The sequence below is a fragment of the Protopterus annectens genome, chromosome 10.part0 (genome assembly GCF_019279795.1).
Source record: "Protopterus annectens isolate FY-2018-M chromosome 10.part0, PAN1.0, whole genome shotgun sequence".
Lineage (NCBI taxonomy): Eukaryota > Metazoa > Chordata > Ceratodontiformes > Protopteridae > Protopterus > Protopterus annectens.
The window spans coordinates 1,716,848,334-1,716,871,728 of NC_056744.1; the positions used below are offsets into that span (position 1 = coordinate 1,716,848,334).

At 41.0% G+C, this 23,395-nt stretch overlaps 1 protein-coding gene across 1 annotated transcript in view; it reads right to left on the minus strand.

Annotated features, from left to right (window-relative positions):
- Positions 1–23,395, minus strand: part of LOC122814466 (zinc finger protein 845-like) — a 158,823-nt gene that overhangs the window by 99,963 nt on the left and 35,465 nt on the right. The window lies entirely within an intron of this gene.

Below are 23,395 nucleotides of genomic sequence, written 5' to 3' on the forward strand. Positions count from 1 at the left end.
AACCACCTGACCAATCACACTCTTAAAAGTGTATATGATATGATATGTAAATCCCTAAACCACTCCAATTCAGGAAAGTAAAAATACAAACATGTTGAGATAACACTGTAAACATAATATGCCTAAAATAGAAAATATAAAATAGCCCCATAAATTAATTCACACCATTATGCTTTTGTTTCAAAACACAATTAATGGATAGACAGCCATTAAATAGTCATTCAAACCAAGTGGATGACCAGTCTCCAATTTGACCCACCAAACCAATTCTCTCTGTATAACAGCTGGTTCTGCCAGTCTCCATGTCTGTGTCTCAATTCAGCTTTTTGCCAATCTATATAACTATACAATTCTGAAGTCTATATATATATATATATATATATATATATATATATATATATATATATATATATATATATAAATGAATATAAATATATATTATACACACACACATTCATATACAGTAAATATCTACACATCTACACATAGACATATATATGTGCACACACTATCCTAAACCACAGTATTCTTACTATAATAATTACACATAAAAATGATTGTATGAATTTGTGTTACTATACATACAATAACTGAAAGAAAGTGTTAGGCTCAGTGTACAAATCTCTTTACCTTTTGCATTACTTTTATGCTCTGCATAGTATTGTCTGAACCAATCTGCGATACTCTTGTATTTTTTCTCAGCACATGTGCAGGAAAGCAGAAGAAAATCTGGTGAAGATGATCTGGGTCAGACTGGAGGAATACAAGAGAAAATTAGGGTGTCCTGCAAAGAGCTGGAAGGACTGTGTGAGAGAAAATTTGTGACAGTCAGACATGACTGTCAAAGAAGACAGGAGAATGGATTTGCGGATACACTTCGATTTCATGCAGAAAAACTGGAAAAAGGGGGTTGATAATATTAATATAGGAATTACAAAACAAGTGGGTCTAGTGATCATTTTACACCTTACCTGTACCCACCCTCAGGTCATATCCCCATTACCTATGAGGGCTAGGCTAGTCAAGCCTGGTGTAAATTTGTGGGTGCCCATCCAATCACCTAGGTTTAATTTGAAAGGTGACAGTGTATTTCACTGATTAACCTGCTGGGGCAGTCGGCTCCAGACATGGGGAGGGCACTGTTTGACAAAAGTATGGCACCATCACTTTTTAATTACCTACCAGTGAAATTTTAGGTCCCCTGTTCTTGTAATTGTGGAACTAGTGGACTTGCTGAGATACAAGAGATCTACAACAACTAGTTCTCCTGTGGCATGTAAGCAGACCTCTCAATTGTCCCTACTTGGAGGAACAGTCCTATTTTCAGAACTGATTTACCACTGCACAGGATGTCCCTACTTTTGAAAGTAACTCTCTGTTTTAAAGTTTGATTTACCCCTTCACACAATTTTATGAATCCGCCTCATTGCACATGAGTTTTGAAGCAGTCTAGTACATCGAAAACCACACTAAATGACCAACATACTAGTGGCACCAATAACTTAAAGAAAGGAGATGCTCATCTTATATTTCTGTTTTTCAGATGCAAAAATAAATAACCTTGTGCGGTAGAATTTTGCAATACACTTCATTAAAGTCTACAGATTTTACACTGTACCTTTGACAACGTGCTTAGATATTTTCATCATTTTTTTGTCACACTTGTTTTTAAACCTACATTTTTATGTTTGTATCCCACATTCCTACTGGAAGCATGAACAGTTATGTGATATTTGGTATTCAAATTTAATGCTAATTAGATATTCAAATTTTTGACTGGATCTATCTACTTTTCAAGGGCCTTTGTACATATTTTCAAAGTTTGCAGGTTGACAGGTATGTGTAGAAGGCAATGCATAGCTCTTCCCTCAAGAGTTCATAAAAAATGAAGACAGGGACAGTGCTTCCAACCAATCTTGGCAACACAAGGTCTTAAAATCCATGATTTTCTTAGTTAGGGACATCTGGGGTTTTTTTTTTGTCCCATTTTTGATATCTAATGCAGCATATCCTGTGCTCAAAAAATATAGGTTCATAGACAAGTACTAGGCTAGCTGCTTTTGTGGGCCATTTTAAGCCTAGCCAATTTCATCAAAGGTGAGAATCAAACCCTGTACCGGGTCTATTTTACCGTGTCGAAACACATGTTCGCTGAACACGTCTTAGTCGACTCAAAATATCAACCTGTTAAAATCCCAAATGGCAGAGTCAGTGAATTTTTTCCCAGAGGAAAAAAATTGCATGACCATCATCGGGGATTTGCCCTTTTCCTCACTGTAGTGTTATCTCAGAGTTGGTATATTTAGTTAGGGGAGTGTGTGGGGGGTAAGTCCCCTATGTTGTAGGGTTTAAAAGCATGTTTTTTTTTGTGTAGTGATTTTTTTCCCCCTGGGAAAAAAATTCGCTGACTTGGCCATTCGGGATTTTAGCAGGTCGATATTTCCGTGTCAGTTAAGACATGTTCGGCGAACATGTCTTTTGACACAGTAATATAGACCCCCATGTACCCTGTCTCTGTAATATAAACACCTTAACATTTACACCAGTTGCCAACAAGGTTTAATCAAACCTCAACATGTGTATATGCATTTGTGTATGTGTGTCTCTGAGACAGAGTATGTGTGTGGAGTTCAAGTTACTGAACACTCATTTGCTCGATAAAGTGAGTTGTGGTGTTATTTTACTGAACATATATTTTGCTGAATAACCTAGGTGCGTTGATATTGGGGGTGGGAGAATAAATGCGAGTATTTGCAGGTAGGGCTACAGTAAGTGTAGATAAGGGAATAGGTTTAGTTTTGTGAGTGTGAGACAGAGAGAGAGAGAGAGAGAGAGAGAGAGAGTGTGTGTGTGTGTGTGTGTGTGTGTGTGTGTGTAGGGAATTTGACTTCCACTCCTTAAATTATATATACCAACTCAATGACTGCACAATCCTGGAAAAAAACAAAAACACCATAAAAAGTGAATCAGTGCTTAAGAGCAAATACAGACATCAACAGGTCTGGGGGTACAACATGAGGCTGACTATAGCAATTCGCACTTACTGTGCTAGACTCACTTCCCTAATGACTCCTATGATAAGAAATGACACCATCACATACATTCTACACAATTCTATACAGTTCTACACTTTTCAGTGTTACAAGTTTCCAGTGAAATGGGTTCGATTCATATGTATGTGTCTCATGTAGTAGTACTGTTGGGGAAAGTATTTTCAGATGGAAAGGTACATGGCTGTGGTTACCAAACATGAGTAACAATGGACAGGAGATTCTCTAACTCGTTATTCCTCATGTGTAACACGAGTAACGATGGACTGGAGAGTCTCTAACTCGTTATTCCTCATGTGTAACACGAGTAACGATGGACAGGAGAGTCTCAAACTCGTTATTCCTCGTGTAATACGATTAACGATGGACAGGAGAGCCTCTAACTCGTTATTCCTCATGTGTAATACAATTAACGATGGACAGGAGAGTCTCTAACTCGTTATTCCTCATGTGTAACACGAGTAACGATGGACAGGAGAGTCTCTAACTCGTTATTCCTCATGTGTAACACGAGTAACGATGGACAGGAGAGTCTCTAACTTATTATTCCTCATGTGTAACACGAGTAACGATGGCCAGGAGAGTCTCTAACTCATTATTGCTCATGTGTAACACGAGTAATGATGGACAGGAGAGTCTCTAACTCGTTATTGCTCGTGTGTAACACGAGTAACGATGGACAGGAGAGTCTCTAACTCGTTATTCCTCATGTGTAACACGAGTAACGATGGACAGGAGAGTCTCTAACTCGTTATTGCTCATGTGTAACATGAGTAACGATGGACTGGAGAGTCTCTAACTCGTTATTCCTCATGTGTAACACGAGTAACGATGGACAGGAGAGTCTCTAACTCGTTATTGCTCATGTGTAACACGAGTAACGATGGACAGGAGAGTCTCTAACTCGTTATTGCTCATGTGTAACACGAGTAACGATGGACAGGAGAGTCTCTAACTTATTATTCCTCATGTGTAAGTTTGCCCCTTACCTTCAGAAAAATCCTTTAGCAAACAATATCACTATTTAGACAAGCTTTTGACTGATGGTAATGTTGCATCTTTTTTTAAGTTTGATATTTGATTGATTGTAAATGAAGTTTTATGTAGGTTTGGGTGATTTATGTTTGTATTGGTGAGACTGGGTATGGAGATTGTGTTTTTTTGGGATGATAGGTCTTGATTAAATTTGATTGATGAAATATAGCATGGGTGATGAAATTTGTATATCAGGATTTTCTAATATACCCATTACCATATGAAAGAAAAAAATCAACTACAAAAGATCAGTTTCACAAGATCAAACTCAAAATATGTAATAAAAATGTTTTTTGCGGCAGCAGCTCACCATTTGATGGGCTGTGCCTCCCCACCCTCTGTTACTTATATATACCAACTTAGAGGACGCACAACAGCAGGGAAAAGGCAGTTCTCACTCCACACTGTACCGTGACCTCTCACAAAGAAATGTTGGCATTCTGCAACCATATAGGTATTTGTTTGTATTCAACCAAATTAATTGTTTCCATAAACATACTCAAACACAGACACAAGGTCGCTTTTCAATGTTTAAGCATCATGAGACATAAAACTGATTCACAATGGTTAAGAATATTGCTGTTATGAATACTGTTCTCCATTTATGGACTGACAAGAAAGGAAGGCAGGCAAAGACAGAAGAAGGCATTCTATCAGGATTATAATGAAATGGAGTAATGAGGGACCTCTGTCATGTACCAATGGGAGAAAAAGTAAAAGGCGTGTGAAAAGTGCAACAGAAAGCTTTATGTCATCACTTCCTGAGCTGATCTATCTGGTTATGAAATACTAATGACTTGAATGAGCATATAAAGGGTGAAAAAAGTGCAGAGGTTTTAAGAAATGATCAGCCAGACTGACTGTTGTTCCAGGAGACACATTTGTAGGTCGGACAGCTGTGCCTGCTACACTTTAATGGGTACAAAGACACAGAGATACAGAAAGGGAAAAAGTATGAGTGGTAGTACTGAGAAGGTCTGACATATCTACATGCATAGGAAGTACGAAGCACATGAAAGGCTTTTTTACAGTAAAAGGCAGGGTACAGAACCAACTCATTATGTTAAGCCCAGTACGAAGGAATCCCAGATATGGTGCCAGTGCATAGGGAAACCATCATCATGTCAGCCCCCTTTTCCCATTTTCTACATGGGGCTGGGGTGTCTTGTCAGCCATCACTCTCTCTATTCAATGTCACTCTCTTACCTTCTTTAACACTCATGCCTGACTATTGCAGGTCTTCTCTCACACAACTCATCCACTTTTTTTCTGGATGCCCTCGTTCCCTTTTCCCTCTTCCTGTCTGTCCCAAATCTTCTTCATCAGATTGTCTTCCGCTTTCCTACACATATGCCCAGACCAACATAATCTGTTCTGTTTGACCTCATCTGCAACTGGAGCTACTCTGGCTTCTGTACTTATGTCCTCATGTCCCAGTGTGCATCCTACCATCCCCTTCTCAGGCATTTCATCTCTATCACTGTTAGGTTTCTCAATTGCTCTGCCTTTACTGCTCAGGTTTCTGTGCCAGTTCACTGCAGCCCCTTTGATTCTAGCTTTGACCTCCTCATTCAGGGTTCCCTTCTCCTCAACCACCCCTGCCAGATACTAGAAGCTATTAACCTGTTTCTCCCTTCTATGTCAATTCTCAGCTTCTTCTGATTTCCCCCATGCTCTGCCATTACCACTATCTTTTCTACACTTAGTTTCATCTCATGTGCTTTTAATTCTGCATTCCATTCTCCTATCCTTTGTTGAATTTCTTGTTCAGAGTCTGCTTGTAATGCCACATCATCTGCATACAGCAGCTTTGTTATCTGTCCCCTTCAAAGTGCTTGTTAATGTAGTCCGTCACCAGTATGAACAGCAGTTGGCTCAGAGCTGAACCCTGATGTAGACCCACTCCCACTGTGAAACCCTTTGTGAGACCGACTGTTTTGCGTGAGTCAAAAGGTCCTTGTACAAAGCCTGCACCAATTCTGCCAATGTTTCTGGGACTTCAAACTACAGAAGGACATCTCAAATCAGTTTTCTTGGGACCTTGTCACATGCCTTTTCCAAGTCAAGGAATGTCCAGTTGAACTCTTTGCTCATTTCTAGCTTCTATTCAAGTGCACAGGGAAAATCAGAGAAAAATCACAGATGTGGCTTAGACAATGGAACAGAATTGCTTAATGAACAATATGTTATATGTTACTGGGCACTGAGCATGGTGGTGGTAAGCAAAATATATTCAAATGAGCACCTCAGCATGTACAAAAGTGCTATTTCAGTTCATGGACAGGGAGGCCAGGCAATAAACCCAACACTTGATAATGCATTACTTTGTATTTACAGAGATTTACCAATCCTGCAGTGTCCATGGACCACCGAAGAAGCAGCTGGTTCAGACCTTACAATGCTACAGTACAACTCCTTGAGGCATAAGGCATCTCTCATACTCACAGAGGTCTGTGTGCATGCAGAAACACTGAAGGGTAGTACATACGGTGGGTCAGACAACATACATATACATGAAATGACAGAGCCATACTTAAATGGGCACACGTGTACACTGCAACCACCTGATAGCAGAAAGACCAAAACACCCCATGACCTGCTGCTGCTGCTTATGCTACACACATGCTATTGTACCAATATGGTACAATGACCTTTAACTTCAGTGGACTGCCTCAACACTCCAATAGGCCTGTGAACTGAAAGAGGTCAGTGATGTCCATCAGGGAGTACAGACATGTAGAGAAATGCAGAAAACTGCTATACAAGAACAGGTAAGAATGAGTGTACAGGAACAAACTTCACTGAAATGTAAAGAGCATGCAAGGAGGAGTGCACAGGTACAAACTTCACTGAAATGGTAATAGGTAAGGAGAAGTGCACAGGTACAAACTTCACTGAAATGGTAATAGGTAAGGAGGAGCGCACAGGTACAAACTTCACTGAAATGTAAAGAGCATGCAAGGAGGAGTGCACAGGTACAAACTTCACTGAAATGGTAATAGGTAAGGAGGAGTGCACAGGTACAAACTTCACTAAAATGGTAATAGGTAAGGAGGAGTGCACAGGTACAAACTTCACTAAAATGGTAATAGGTAAGGAGGAGTGCACAGGTACAAACTTCACTGAAATGTGAAGAGCACATAAAGAGGAGTGCACAGGTACAAACCACTGAAATGTGAAGAACAGGTAAGGAGGAGCGCACAGGTACAAACCACTGAAATGTAAAGAGCATGCAAGGAGGAGTGCACAGGTACAAACTTCACTGAAATGTAAAGAGCACATAAAGAGGAGTGCACAGATACAAACCACTAAAATGTGAAGAGCAGGTAAGGAGGAGCGCACAGGTACAAACTTCACTGAAATGTAAAGAGCATGCAAGGAGGAGTGCACAGGTACAAACTTCACTGAAATGTAAAGAGCACATAAAGAGGAGTGCACAGATACAAACCACTAAAATGTGAAGAACAGGTAAGGAGTGCACAGGTACAAACTTCACTGAAATGGTAATAGGTAAGGAGGAGTGCACAGGTACAAACTTCACTGAAATGTAAAGAGCATGCAAGGAGGAGTGCACAGGTACAAACGTCACTGAAATGGTAATAGGTAAGGAGGAGTGCACAGGTACAAACTTCACTGAAATGTGAAGAGCACATAAAGAGGAGTGCACAGATACAAACCACTAAAATGTGTAGAACAGGTAAGGAGGAGCGCACAGGTACAAACCACTGAAATGTGAAGAGCACATAAGGAGGAGTGCACAGGTGCAAACCACTGAAATGGGAAGAGCACATAAGAAGGAGTGCACAGGTACAAACCAATGAAATGGGAAGAGCAGGTAAGGAGGAGCGCACAGGTACAAACCACTGAAATGTGAAGAGCACATAAGGAGGAGTGCACAGGTACAAACCACTGAAATGGGAAGAGCACATAAGGAGGAGTGCACAGGTACAAACCACTGAAATGTAAAAAATAGGTAAGGAGATATGCGCAGGTACAAACTTCACTGAAATGTGAAAAACAGGTAAGGAGGAGTGCACAGGTACAAACTACTGAAATGTGAAGAGCACATAAGGAGGAGTGCACAGGTACAAACCACTGAAATGGGAAGAGCACATAAGGAGGAGTGCACAGGTACAAACTACCGAAATGTGAAGAGCACATAAGGAGGAGTGCACAGGTACAAACCACTGAAATGGGAAGAGCAGGTAAGGAGGAGCGCACAGGTGTAAACTTCACTGAAATGGGAAGAGCACATAAGGAGGAGTGCACAGGTACAAACCACTGAAATGGGAAGAGCAGGTAAGGAGGAGCGCACAGGTACAAACTACTGAAATGGGAAGAGCACATAAGGAGGAGTGCACAGGTACAAACCACTGAAATGTGAAGAGCACATAAGGAGGAGCGCACAGGTACAAATTTCACTGAAATGGGAAGAGTAGGTAAGGAGGAGCGCACGGGTACAAACCACTGAAATGTGAAGAGCACATAAGGAGGAGCGCACAGGTACAAATTTCACTGAAATGGGAAGAACAGGTAAGGAGGAGTGCACAGGTATAAACTTCACTGAAATGTGAAGAACAGGTAAGGAGGAGTGCACAGGTACAAACCACTGAAATGGGAAGAGCAGGTAAGGAGGAGCGCACAGGTACAAACCACTGAAATGTGAAGAGCACATAAGGAGGAGTGCACAGGTACAAACCACTGAAATGGGAAGAGCAGGTAAGGAGGAGCGCACAGGTGTAAACTTCACTGAAATGTGAAGAGCACATAAGGAGGAGTGCACAGGTACAAACCACTGAAATAGGAAGAGCAGGTAAGGAGGAGCGCACAGGTACAAACTTCACTGAAATGGGAAGAGCAGGTAAGGAGGAGCGCACAGGTACAAACTTCACTGAAATGGGAAGAGCAGGTAAGGAGGAGTGCACAGGTACAAACGTCACTGAAATGTGAAGAACAGGTAAGGAGGAGCGCACAGGTACAAACTTCACTGAAATGTGAAAAATAGGTAAAGAGATGTGCGCAGGTACAAACTTCACAGAAATGTGAAGAACAGCTAAGGAGGAGTGCACAGGTACAAACTTCATTGAAATGTAAAGAACAGGTAAGGAAGAGTGCACAGGTGTGCCCCATTCCTGGGTCTGTACGCAGTGGTGTGAATCTCAATCCAATATATACACACATACACAAACACACACACACACACACACACACACACACACACACACACACACACACACATGTGCAAACACATGTGCACACACAAATATATAAGTATATGCACACGTGCATGAGCAAACCTATGAACATGCAAATACAAAAGCATGCACCTCTACGTGTACTCACACAAATGTGTGCACACATGCACACATACACATGGATGAATGCATTTGTGTGTGTAACTTACTAAGCAAATAATTTGCACATCCCCTTCCACTCACACATGGAGTTAAAAAACAGTGACTACCCTTCCACTATGTGTCTCTATAGACAGCAGGGCCTACAGACTACACTGCTCTGCACCCTTTCCCTAGTACGTTTTATTTCCTCATTGCCGGCTCCACTTGTACATGACAAAGGAAAACAGGCTGCTAAGTTGTGTCCCCTTGTCCTCCTGTGTTCTACTTGCTTAGTGTTGGCAACATATCACAAAGTTCTTCTTTAACTATAATCTATAATGTCAAGTAAATGCAGGGTGCCAAGACTGCTGTGCATGCTTTTCACACACCTTTGCACAATCACTTCCTATGCTATGTACATTCATGGTGCACTGGTTATTCTGAGTGTCCTTGCCAGAAAGTTCTTTGTACACGCAGACTCTTAAAACTGCTGTGCTGTGTACTCTTGCTGTAGGGTATTCCCTTCCAGTGTGCTCAAGGTTCTATGTATATGCAGGACACACAGGTTTCCATATTATCCACCCATCATAGAGATAACAGTCCATCTCGTTCATTGTGCACCTCCACACCTGGCAATATTATGTGTCCTGTTAAATGGGTAATATATTGAGCTAATCCACAGGCCACTGTACACTTCCTTCAGTAGCCCACTGAATGCAAGCAGATACAAGTGCAATTGTATTCAGGTATCACATATCCATCAGTTCAGCAGTCAAGATACCCCCTGCCCTGAGTCTGGTATAAAGGGAAGATGGTGTTGATGAGTCTGGTTGTGAATATTTATTCTCCTGCATCTCCACTAACTATTATCTTTTAATGAACATCAAACATCAAAATTGAGGAACAATGTAGATAACTTGTAAATGTTGGAATTAGAGAAGGAAACATCTAGTGAATATTATGGGAGTCAACTACAAATAAACGAGACTGTTAATAATGCATTTCGTTTCGCTTCCTTACACAAAATATGTACAAGTGCACCCCAAAGTAGGGAACAAGAGGAGAATTAGATTACACATATGTGTCAGTGGTTCTCCACACTTGAAGAGATGTATTATAATATCTAATTTATTTATGGATGTCTACTGAGTAAATCAGCAAAAGGGCCCCACATAGGATACAGTGACAAAAATTGAACAACTTTGTAATGATTTATAAAAAAAAAAAAAAAAATCACTTATGACTTAAGGATATGCTGTCAACAGTCAGTGACTGTGAGACCTTAGACAGTTTTTACTTCATCCTTTGCATAAATATTAGTTGTAAATTTGCGCACTGCCCAAAACATCTGCAATAAAATGCGTTCATTCAGAAGAAAAGTTATTTATGTTTAACGGTATAATGATTCAGGGTGTGGAAGAATTTAGTAGGGAGCTGGTTCCCGGGTTGCAAAATATGATACCTCACCTTTAGTAACCTTGTAGGGTGTGTGGATTGTAAGAATTTATGTCACATATGTGAACATGTTTATCTGGAGCCCCTACAACTGGAAGAAATCAAAATGGTCCATGCCTTTTCCCAAATTGGCATACCTGTGGAGTCTGATATATTAGGGGTGTGAGCGCTGACACCCTCCTTGTGCAGGTTTAAGTGGATTTTGCCCCCATCCCCACCCTATCCCTCCCCCCAAAAAAAAATAAAACATTTTTCACAAATCAATTTTTTTCCATAGACACGCATTTACGGTGCATCTTGAGTAAAACCTTCTGAATGTATCTTTTAGGAGAAAACACAGTCTTTATGAGACATACCATTCAGATGAGTTTAAGAGGATGCAATACTAGAAGCAAAAATATATGAATATCTTCACATTTTGAACACGACTCCAATATAAATTTATATTATAGCAGCAAATAAAGATGGTTTGGCCCACTTAATAGAGTTTTTTTGGCAGATAAGCATGACTCTCCCCAGCTAATCTGCAGATAATAATGGTTTGAGTGACCTAAACTGACAATGTACAGCAGATAAGAATGATCTGGCTTAGCCCAAATTATATGCTCGATTTACACCACACAAGGACTGCTTAACCCACCTTATTTGTCGGTTTACAACAGATCTGAGTCTAGTAATGCATCCATTTTCAGTAGATAAGAAGACACTCTGTACCACCTAATCTGCTCCCTTAAATCAGATAAAGATAACATGTGTAAAGAGCAGCTGGTAACAGATAGCTGGGGATGAAGCCCACCCCTGCCAACAATATGCTGTTTGTTTGTTTGTTTGTTGGGCAAGGGCTACAGTCCATCTATCCATTCCACTACCCACAAATAAATTATCTAAATCTAAAATCTGATGTTCACAAGGACAGAGTATGGTCTCTTGAGTCACATCACTGGTAATAAACAGATTAAGCTATAAAAAACACACAAATATGAATCACTAAATAAGTCACTAACTGCAGCTTGGCATCAAAAGCATGCATGTATGCATGTATGAAATATGCAACATTGCCTGGGTATAGGCCTATACAGTCTATATCATATCATCGAACTGTGATAAGTCCGAATACCAAAACATCGAACTGGAAACACTGAAACATAATAACTCAGAAAACCCTAAACTACAAAAATCAGAACTTTGAAAAGCAATGGTTGGCCAGCTTCACACCCATATGATAATGTAACAACACAGTAAAACTTTACACTATTACTAATGTGGGGGGCTTTGCCTCCCACAACCCCCAAAATGGGGGGCTGTGCCCCCTACACCCCCCTACTTAAATATTCCAACTCTGAAATCGCACCACAGTGGAGACTTCATACATATGCAGGCTTGGGCCATATATAACCATTCGGAGTTTTGAACTTCAATGTTTCGGGTTTTCGGTTCGATGTTTTGGTGTTTGGACTCATCACAGTTCGACATTGTGATATAAGCCTGGCCTCTACCATCCATACTCACAAATAGTTAAAGACTGAATATCCTACCAAGCAGGGTGTTTGTACTAACTCCCAGATTCTTGTGATAGCCCTCAGACCACTTTCTCACACTCTCATTGGGTTTCAGTGCCTTCCACTTGCCAGAGTAACTGCAATCTGAATAAACTCTTGTCTGCCTACACACACACACACACACACACACACACACACACACACACACACACACTAATTTTCAAGACTGGGGAATATTCTTCAATTCTATGGCCTTCTGTCCTGGCCTAAGGAAGTAAAGTGCCCCTGTCTCAGATAACCTAATTAGGAAGCTCCCAGTGATTATTCCACTCTTATTAACAAGCCAAATAATTATAAACAGAAACAGTAATCTGTAGCAGAGCAGTCTGGAAAAATTATAAACAGAAACAGTAATCTGTAGCAGAGCAGTCTGGAAAATTAGAGATGGATGCCGGCAGCTTCTCTTCATTTAGCAGTAAGTACACTCTTGTCCAATAATAAGTAAATAGATAATCAGACAAACTTTTTAAAAGCAAATATATAAAATACTTACGAAAGAAGGACTTAGGCAGCATAGTTAATATTCTGTCTGCACATAAATATATACTTTCACAGAGAAAACACAAAATAATCACTTTAAGCAAACAGATTACAAGAAAATAAATATATATATAATATGTTTATATAGCTGAACAATCACTTAAGCATCTCTTAGCTAAATGAATTACTAAACTGCAAGCAATACTAGATAGATTTCCATAAGATATCTCAAGTAAAAAAAATAAGTGCAGAAAACAACCTCATGGGTCAGTACACCACAAGCTCCAGAGTAGCTCTTCCCTATGACTTTTCATTCAGCTGGTTGGCTTATGCCTTTCCCATACAGAAACCACAAATGTAGTTAAGCAGAGTTTCACATTTATCTAATGCATTTGTTTTTCTGCTCTTGACTAGCTATCTCCTTATCAAATTTTGTAACTGTGCTTTTATAGTTTTTAGTTTTTCAGCCTAGGAATTCTCACATAACTTATAACCACAGGGCAGAATAATAACGGCTTTGATTTCACGTGCGTGGTATACATTTTGTGTCTTATGTATAAATGCAGTCTTTTCCAAGATGCAACTACAAAACTTCATATACTTTTTAATACATTGTATCTAAAAAGTCACAAAATTTTCACATCTTTTTATGCTACTGAAAAACACACATCACAAATTCGATCATAAACCTGCTGCAGGTTTTATAAGGCTTAAATGCACCTCACACATTACAATCAGAGTAAAAAAACAATGGCATATTTATTTTCAGACATCAAATCATCTTCTCAGTCTAGATGTTAAGCTTGAGATGAACATGCTCCATTTTGGTATATAACCCAGTTTCCCTTCTTGACAGGTCATCTGCAATGGCAATAGCAGTACCACTCCTATGCTGGATACTCACGTTATAGGACTGCAAGGTTAATGGAATCTAAGAAGCTTTCTATTATGTCCACTTACCCTGTGTGATGGCCTTAAAGAGTGAGAGTCTGTAACAAAGGCAAACTTTCTGCCATACAATAAGGGACAAAACTTTTGTAGAGCACAGACTGTATTCAGATACTCCTTTTTCCATAGCTGTATATATTTGCTCTCTGGGATGAAGTCTGTAGCCGATATATTACAGTAGGGTGTGCTCCCTTAAAGGAAACCTGGCGAAGTTTAGCCACCACTTCATAGTTTAAAGCATCTATCTGCATAATAAATTCTTGACTAATATTAGAGTGGCTCCACTCAGGGCATCTTTAAAAATTTGGAATGCCTGTTTACAGGATGGAGTTGACAATTTATCTGGTGTATTCCTTCTAGCAAGATCTGCTGGGGAAGTGGGCTATTATACTATAATGGGGACAAATTTCCTAATGCCCTTACCTGCTTCTAAGTAACAGGGAAAGTCCAGGCTTGTGTAAGCGCAAGATTATCATTTTGTGAAATCACTCCCATTCAACTATTTAAATTTATTGGCCATCCTACTGTATTGTATAGTACCAGAATACAAAAGTGACCACCCCTTTTAATCTATCTTGTTGTTTTAAAAATAGTGACTCTCCACTAAAACTTAAGTTACCTACTTTCACATCTAACTCCTCTAGTGCACACTGCAGTGTTTAGGATAAACCTTTTTTTTTCATCTTACCTTTAAGCATCCCTGTGACTAGCACTTGCTCTAAAACCTACTGGAAAGCACTAGGAAACCTTAAACTGATACAAGCACTCTACTCTCCTTGTTAATAAGGAGAAATTAAACATAGGCACTAAACAGCCTATAATTGCAAAGTACCTTGCTAAGGTAAGGGAAAACAGCTCTTGTACTTTACAAAAAAAGCACCAAACCAGGCATGTCCAAGGGTCAGCTTCTGGATATTTCTCCTGTCCACCTGGTGAATCTGAGCATACTGGGGCAATGCAGCAATTGCCTCATGTACACAGATAACCCACTCCTCCTACCACCAAACACTACAACCTGTGAGAGATGCACTTACATAGCCAAACTGGAAGCAAAGCTCTCTCCACCCAAGATTGTGCTAGACAGTCAAGAGGAAAAGGTTAACACCCGCACTACACCTCAAGCAACACATAGCCCCTCTAAACCCACACCACCAACACTCACATAGCAACACTAAGCCCTCACATGCGGAGGCCCTTAACAGTAATCTGTCCTAGCAACAAGGGCCTCCGAAGCTGAAACACAAACACCAATCCCAACCAAAATGTCACATAGCTCACAACACCAGTGTGCCACCCAACAACAGCCCCTAAGGCAAGACAACATACCCAACACTTTAGTCATAGGTGACTCTATAGTCAGGCACACTGATGTCCCACTCACCATGCTGAACAAGGAGAAAATTACAGTCAGCTGCCTGTCGGGTGTCAGGATCCGCCACATAACGCATGCGCTCAAGTCACTCCACAACAAGTACAAATATGACTCTGTCATTGTCCATGCTGGAGTGAATGACTTGAGACGTACCTCCCTGGACTACATGAAAAGAGACATAGAAGAGCTCTCTGATCATGTGGCCCAGGTAGGTATGACCCTAGCCCTGAGTAGCATCCTGCCTTTACCCAGAATTATACCACAGTATAAGGACAAAATGATTGACTTCAACAATTAGCTAAGCTTCTGGTGTCATTCAAAGGGGATCCAGTATATGTCTGCCTGGGACGACATGATCGACAGACCACGATGCTTTACCGGAGATGGTCTGCACCTGTCGCCCCTGGGATTCCGGTTACTGGCAAAAGCTCTTCCCACCCCTATAGTGCCTTTTTTAGGCAAAGTTCAAAGGACAAAACCACCACCGTAACAGGTACAAGCATGCAAAATCTGAAGGTAATGCTATTTAATGCTAGAAGTCTAAACCTCAAAATGCACTCTCTCGAGGCACTCCTAAAAATGGAGAACATCGATATCTGTGCAGTAACTGAGACCTGGTTCAAGGCTCCAGAGAGAACCCCTGCAATGCCAGGCTACAACTCTTATCACACTTTTCGGCCACCAAACCAGGACTGAAACACTAAAGGTGGAGGAGTGTCCATATTCACCAAGAATATAAACACCAACAGGCGAGTTGCCCAACACAATGCGTCTGAAATTCTCCAGATGCAACAAACTGTAGGTAAGACAGGCTAGGCAATCCAAATTGTAGCTTGCTACAGATCCCCCACCATGCCCCAAGATTCTCGCTACACCTTTCTCAACATACTGGAAAATATTAAGATACAACCAAACACCCTAATAATGGGTGATTTCAACTACCCTGCATTAACTGGGAAAACTACTTGTGTACCAACACCTTTGCCCAACAGTTCTTGGAATTCATAAATTCCAATGCCCTGGATCAACTAATCCATAGTCTCCCCAGGGGCTCCAATATCCTAGACCTGGTCATTACTAACATGAGAAATCAATGCTCCACACCTATGGTCACTCCCTTGTTGGTCAGGTCTGACCATAAGCTAATCACCCTTGACATCCACATCCCTCCCCCACCCCCCAGTAAGGAAACTTCCATAAAAAAATTCTCCAAAGCCAACTTCATGCTACTCAAGTCAGAAGTGACAAACTTTATGGCAGCCATACAGGCAGGAATTGAAAGCTCGACTGCTGAATCCTACACTAAGGTACTGTATGACCACATCCACTCGTGCATGAATCATGCCATCCCAAATAGAACCAAGACACTCTCCTCCAAAAAAGGAAGCCAATCTGGTGGTCCACTGCCATAAACAAACTTTACAAGAAAAGGAAGAAACTGTTGAAGAAAAGAGGAAAATCCCAAGATGCAAAAACCTCCCTTATCAACCTCAGTTAGAAGATGAGATTCCTCATAAAATCCTCCAAAGCTAGTTACGAAAATAAAATTGCCAAAGATTCCAAAGACAACCACAAGGCATTCTATAGCATTGTCAAGAATCTTAATGGCAATGCTCAGATCTGCTCTGAGCTACAACAGAATGGCATTAAATATTCTGATCCCAAGGATATTGCCAATATCCTGGCAGATCAATTCAGTGCCAACTTCACCCCCCCTCTTACCCCCTAAAGGGCCCATCTCAATACTGAAAGATTGCCAAATTCTAGTAATAACAGCCACACAGGTAAAAAACCCACTCTACAAAGCTAAGAATACAGCATCCATGGGACCAGATGACAACCCGGGCTGACAAAATGAACTGGCACCTCACCTAAGTTGTTGTTGTTTGTCTTTCGGCTTTTCCTGGTTAGGGGTCGCCACAGCGGAACTCCGGTCAGCTAATGATTGGCAGTAGATTTTCACGAACGCTGAGGTGCCAGCTCGACGTCCAACCTTCAACTAAGGCACCCCCATTTACGCATGTCTTTCGAATGCCACTCGACCACGGGGAGGACATGCAGACACCACACCAAAGGCACTCCCCACACTCCAGCCGAGAACAGAACGGGAGAACCTCCTGCTGTGAGGCAACAATGCTACCGCTGCACCACCGTGGCATAGCACCTCACCTAAGTGTCATGTTTAATCATAGCCTCACCTCAGGCTTCATGCCCACTGAGTGATGCACAGCTACAGTTATCCCACTCCACAAGGGGTGATCCACCTTACCGCCCCATCAGTCTGACGAGCCTGATCTGCAAGGCTATGGAATGTATTATCATGGAACTTATAAACAAAGACATTGGCAACCTTCAAACACTGGACCCCACCCAGTTTGGCTCGTAAAGGGCCGATCTTGTCTCCTGAACCTGATTGCCTTCTTCAAATCAGTCTCCAGAGCTGTGGATGAGGGTAAGGAGGTCCACAAAGTCTTTTTGGACCTCGCCAAGGCCTTCAACACCATCCCCCACTCTGGAATCATAGATAAACTTACTAAGCTGGGCATTAATCCCTACGTCACTCGATGGGTTGCCAACTGGCTTACTGACACAACCCACACTGTAAAAGTAGCAGACTCCAAATCCAGCTCCAGAAAAGGGAAAAGTGGAGTACCTCAGGGTTCAGTCCTGGCACCGCTCTTGTTTGGCATCTACTTCTCTAAGTACAGGCCAACACTAAGGGACTCTGGCTAACAAAGTTCACAGATGACTGCAAACTGGGAGCCATTACTGAATCCCCAAATTATATGAATATTCTACAAAAGGGCCTTACAGAAACAGATGCTTGGTGCCAGAGCCATGGGCTCAAGCTCAATGTCAAGAAATGTAGTTATCCCCTTTGGGAAAAAACATGTACCCGTGAATTACCACATAGGTGGCAGTACACTAAACACCAAAAGTGTAATAAGAGACTTAGGGATACAGGTGAACAGTGGTCTCACCTTCGATAACCACATTGCCACAACAGTTAGGAAATCCTTCTATGTGGCACACCTCATCACTAAGGGCTTTTCATACAGAAAAAAGGAGATCATTGCCCTACTGAACTCATCCCTCATCCCTCATTAGACCCATTATAGAATACAATACCCCATTTGGTATGTACCTCTCAAGACATCTGCAACAACTGGAAAGGCCAAAGAAATACCTCACTAAAAGAATCACAGGCCTAAAGCAGGTGCTCTATGCGGACTGTCTAAAAAAACTCCAGCTATACTCTGTCACATATCGTCTACTCAGAGGTGATCTCTGCTTAACATACAAGGCCATGTCAAACCCAGAGCTGTTGGACATGCTACACAAAGAAATCCCAATCCCACAGAGCCACACACTCCAGGGATCTAAACCTTGTCATCACAATGAACAAAACATGGTGGAGGGATAGGTTCCTGACCCAGAGACTCCTCAGACTCTGGAATATGTCAAGCAGAGTGCCTCTTTGGCCCTCTTCAAAAGGAACCTTGACGATTGGATGGGAGATATGAAATTCACCCTAGGGATCACATCAGTCACCCTGCTAGACAGGGGTCCAGAGAAGTAAATATTGCGGGAAGAAATAGCCAGGGAATTGTTATGGCTAGGTTTGTATAGGTCCTGGGGCCGATAGCCTAGTACCAACCTATGAACCTTGAACGGCTTGTAACTTAGTGGTCTCAGGATGAATCTTACCCACACTCAGTGTATGACTCAGATAAGACACTTCTGACACTTCTAAAAGATACCCGTTGGCTATAATAGCTAATGCGACCCTTTTCAATCTGTCACTTCAACAGCTTCTACATGCTGTTTGTCAGGAGTGGCTTAAACTGCAAAATCACAGAAGTAGCAATGACAGTCTCCAGTTCCTGCTAGGTTGTGCTCTACCAATGTCTGCAGGTTGCTAGAGCAATGAATATCTTGGTGTACACATGTAACCCAAAAAGTGTCACAAAAGCTGACCTCTCCCCTCACTGAAGGTGTTAAAGGTAACTGCTAGTAACCTTTGGTAAGGTCAGTAGCAGTTAGAGACATCTCTCCAATCAGTTGTTCTAAGGCCACAACTGTCCAGGGGAAGGAATAGGCATACGGCTATGTGAGACTATTCAGTTTCCTATAATCTACATAGAACCTGATGTTGTCAATTTTATTTGGCATGAGAACCACCATTAAGGTTCAAGGATTGCTGGAGTTCCCCTCCGTCTCTTCCTTGTTACCCATTGTAGACACTATGTACCACTGTCTTTCTACAATATGAAGGCTTTGTCATGTTAACGTTATATAGTCTGTGATTCTGCATCATGCCCAGCAACTCTATCACATAGTTAACATCGCTTACCCTTTGCACAATAGTGAAAGGACAATCCCACACTGCTTACAGTTTATTATGCCAAATAGGGAAAAGCACCTTCACTTTTTACCTAACAGAATAATCTCTGGCCTTGGTCATTCAGCCATACCAGGCATGATAACAGGGGCTGGACTAGTACTAAGTGATCCTGCACCGTCTCCATGACCCACTAGGCCTTGTCATGAAGATTAGGAAATATTCTACAACAGATTACTTGTGGGACTGACAGTCACCCTCTCATTCATCATAATTAAACCCAGGGACCTCCTCCCCTCACCCTTTGACTTCACAGCAACTTAAAGCGTGAAAGGTCCTATAGATTCCTGAGGTCTCTGTATGCAAGGATTGTATGGGTAATGTAATGGGTAGGTTCCTGCCCTACTCTTAGATGACAGGGACTAGGAATACCCTCAACATGGCCTTCAGTGCAGAGTTAAATGTCTCCATCAGACCACTCGCCTACAGATGATATGGTGTAATACTTCAATGCTTTACTTCAAAATGCTACCACTAACAAGATGGCAAGCCTGATGTGGAACTGCCACCTCTATCTGTTAGTATTTCTCATGAAAAGCCTAACCCACTGAAAATTTCTACTACTGCATTTACCTCCTGTCCCTAAGCAGGGTACAAAGCTACCACTTCAGGGTATGTAGTACCAATGTCTATCATTAACAGGAGATGTATTGTACCAGTGAAGCTTGGAGTTCAAAAAGGCCCCATAATATCCTTAGCATTTTCCTGAAATGGTTTCTCAATTATTGATAAAGGCATTAAAGAAGCTTTAACTTTAATTCCCTCCTTGCCAACCTTCTGGCACTGCTAACATATCTTGCATAATACTGTAAAATCCTTTGCAATGTATTTCTCAATAAAAATTCTACATAAACCTTATTTTTGTATGCCATATGGCCTGCAAAGGAAATTTTGGGAGCTATGGCCAGAAGTGCCCATCGATTGTCCCCTGGTACTTTTAGCTGTTGTATGTCCATTTAATCCTCTTTCAGGAGTCCATGCTCTGTACAATGATCCTCTTTCCTAGTATACAGACTCCCCCTATATTAAGGATCAGTAGCCTCCTTAACTACTTCCCTCAAGTAGGATCTGATTGGGTAGGCTGTCTCAACACTTTCACTGTGACCATCTCTAGCATCCTCTCCAAAAGAAGTCTCTTCTGACATTGACAAAATATTCATTGCTCAAGCAACCTGCAGACTTTGGTAGATCGCAACCTAATAGGAGCTGGAGACTGTCATTGCTACTTGTATAATTTTGCTACTTTTATGATTTTCTGAGTGACATCTCCCACAAAGCAGCCCCGTTTAAGGAAAGACTGGTACCCTTCAACATCTATGGCTTAGATTCTGCCTTGTGCAACCCAATTGTAACCCAATCACCAGCCTTGGTTGGAGTTGTGGGCACTGGTTAGGTCTCTGCACTACTATCCTCCCCATCTGATTGCATCCATGTCTGGCTGTGTATAACCACATGTACACAAGGTAATGCATTATCAAAATCATTGCCTCCTAAAACATCTGTAGGCATGTCATGGAACACTGCCACCTACGTATTCCCTGCATCCATGCATGGCTGTACATAACCACATGTACACAAGGTAACGCATTATAAAACATCTGTAGGAATGTCATGGAACACTGCCACCTACTTATTCCCTGCATCCATGCCTGGCTGTGTATAACCACATGTACACAAGGTAACGCATTATAAAACATCTGTAGGAATGTCATGGAACACTGCCACCTACTTATTCCCTGCATCCATGCCTGGCTGTGTATAACCACATGTACACAAGGTAAGGCATTATAAAACATCTGTAGGCATGTCATGGAACACTGCCACCTACTTATTCCCTGCATCCATGCCTGGCTGTGTATAACCACATGTACACAAGGTAACGCATTATAAAACATCTGTAGGAATGTCATGGAACACTGCCACCTACTTATTCATTGTATCCATGCCTGGCTGTGTATAACCACATGTACACAAGGTAAGGCATTATAAAACATCTGTAGGCATGTCATGGAACACTGCCACCTACTTATTCCCTGCATCCATGCCTGGCTGTGTATAACCACATGTACACAAGGTAAGGCATTATAAAACATCTGTAGGCATGTCACAGAACACTGCCACCTACTTATTCCCTTGCCCATTTTCAGTCCAAGTCAAGTCTGGCTAGTGGTACCTAAAGAAGTGTCCATGTTATGTCTCTAAATGAAATGAATTACACATGCAAGTAGTGCTCCCTTTTAACTACTTCAGACTTAACAGTTATGTCTGCTGTACCCCTCTTGGTGACAGTCTCTTTCCCCTCTAGCAGCATAAGGTTATACCCCTTTGGTAGTTTGGTGCATTGACTAACTCTTGACAACCTATCACTATCATAGTTCTACCTCTGCTTGCTTCCTCCCATGACTTTTGTTCCCCACCTTACCTCAGTGGACGTTGATACCATACATGTCACCTTTGTCTGGAAACATCTGACCCAAACACACCTTTTTAGTAGCATATATTATTCAAAAATATTACTCTACAAAAGGTTTGTGGACAATATACTCTTGTTTTGGAAAGGCACCGTGAATGAACTGATAGAATCCATTCAGTATTTAGAATCTACCACTAAATTTTTTAGATTCACCATGGAATCCTCTAAAGACAACATTGATTTTCTAGATATTACCATCAAGAAAGATACCCATGGCTATTTAACTACTTCGTTATATAGGAAATCATGCTGGAAAAATACTTTATTTCACTTTAACAGCATGTATCCTAGATTCATGTTCTCTAACATTGTCAAAAACCAGTTCATTAGGATCTCTAGATATTGCCAAGATCCTATAATCCTGAAGGAACAAGCTGATAGCTTGGAAGAGTTATTTATAGGGAAATTAAGAATTCAATACTCAATGAAACTTATGATGCCAGCAAACAGAGATATATTAATCATAAAGGATCACATAAAATAAATAATGACTATAAGGTGACTTTCACTACAAGATTTACGAATGACAATAAGGCCATTACTAACATTATTTCTAATAATTGGCATGTACTTACAGTAGACACTGATTTGGTGAGGATAGTAGGTGTAAGACTGAGTTTTACCTACAGAAATAGTAAAAACTTAAAAAGGCTACTATGTATTGAGCATACTCATCTAGAAGCTGGAAAACTCAGATGTTTGAAGGTATATGGTACTTTTCCTTGTGGCAAATGTAATATGTGTAATATGATCTCTAAAGAAGATATATATACATCCTATATTAAATTACAGATTTGAGCCAAGATTTTTTGCCTCTTGTGATGACACCAATCTTATCTATTTAGCTAATTGTGATCAATGTCATGCCTTTTATGTAGGCATGACAACTAGGAGACTAAAAGATAAGATATATAACCACACATATGATATCAGGAAATCTGACCAACGTAATGCTCTAGCCAAACATTCCATGCTTCACATAGGTCACAGTTTTAAATTTAGAGTACTTCAAGTTGTACCTCCCAACAAGAGAGGTGGAAACAATATTAATCATTTGGAAAGGATAGAACTTCAATGGATATTGAAGCCGAGAGCACATCAGGATCCAGGTCTTAATCAATCTGTTGGTATTAAGTCGTTACTTGAAGCACGTAAGTTGAAATGAACGTCTTTCATAGTATCTAACTAAAATTGGTTACCTCTATATTAGTTATTAATTTTACTTATAGATTAACTTTAACATATTTATATATGAAGGTATCTAACAATGTCAGATTCATATAGA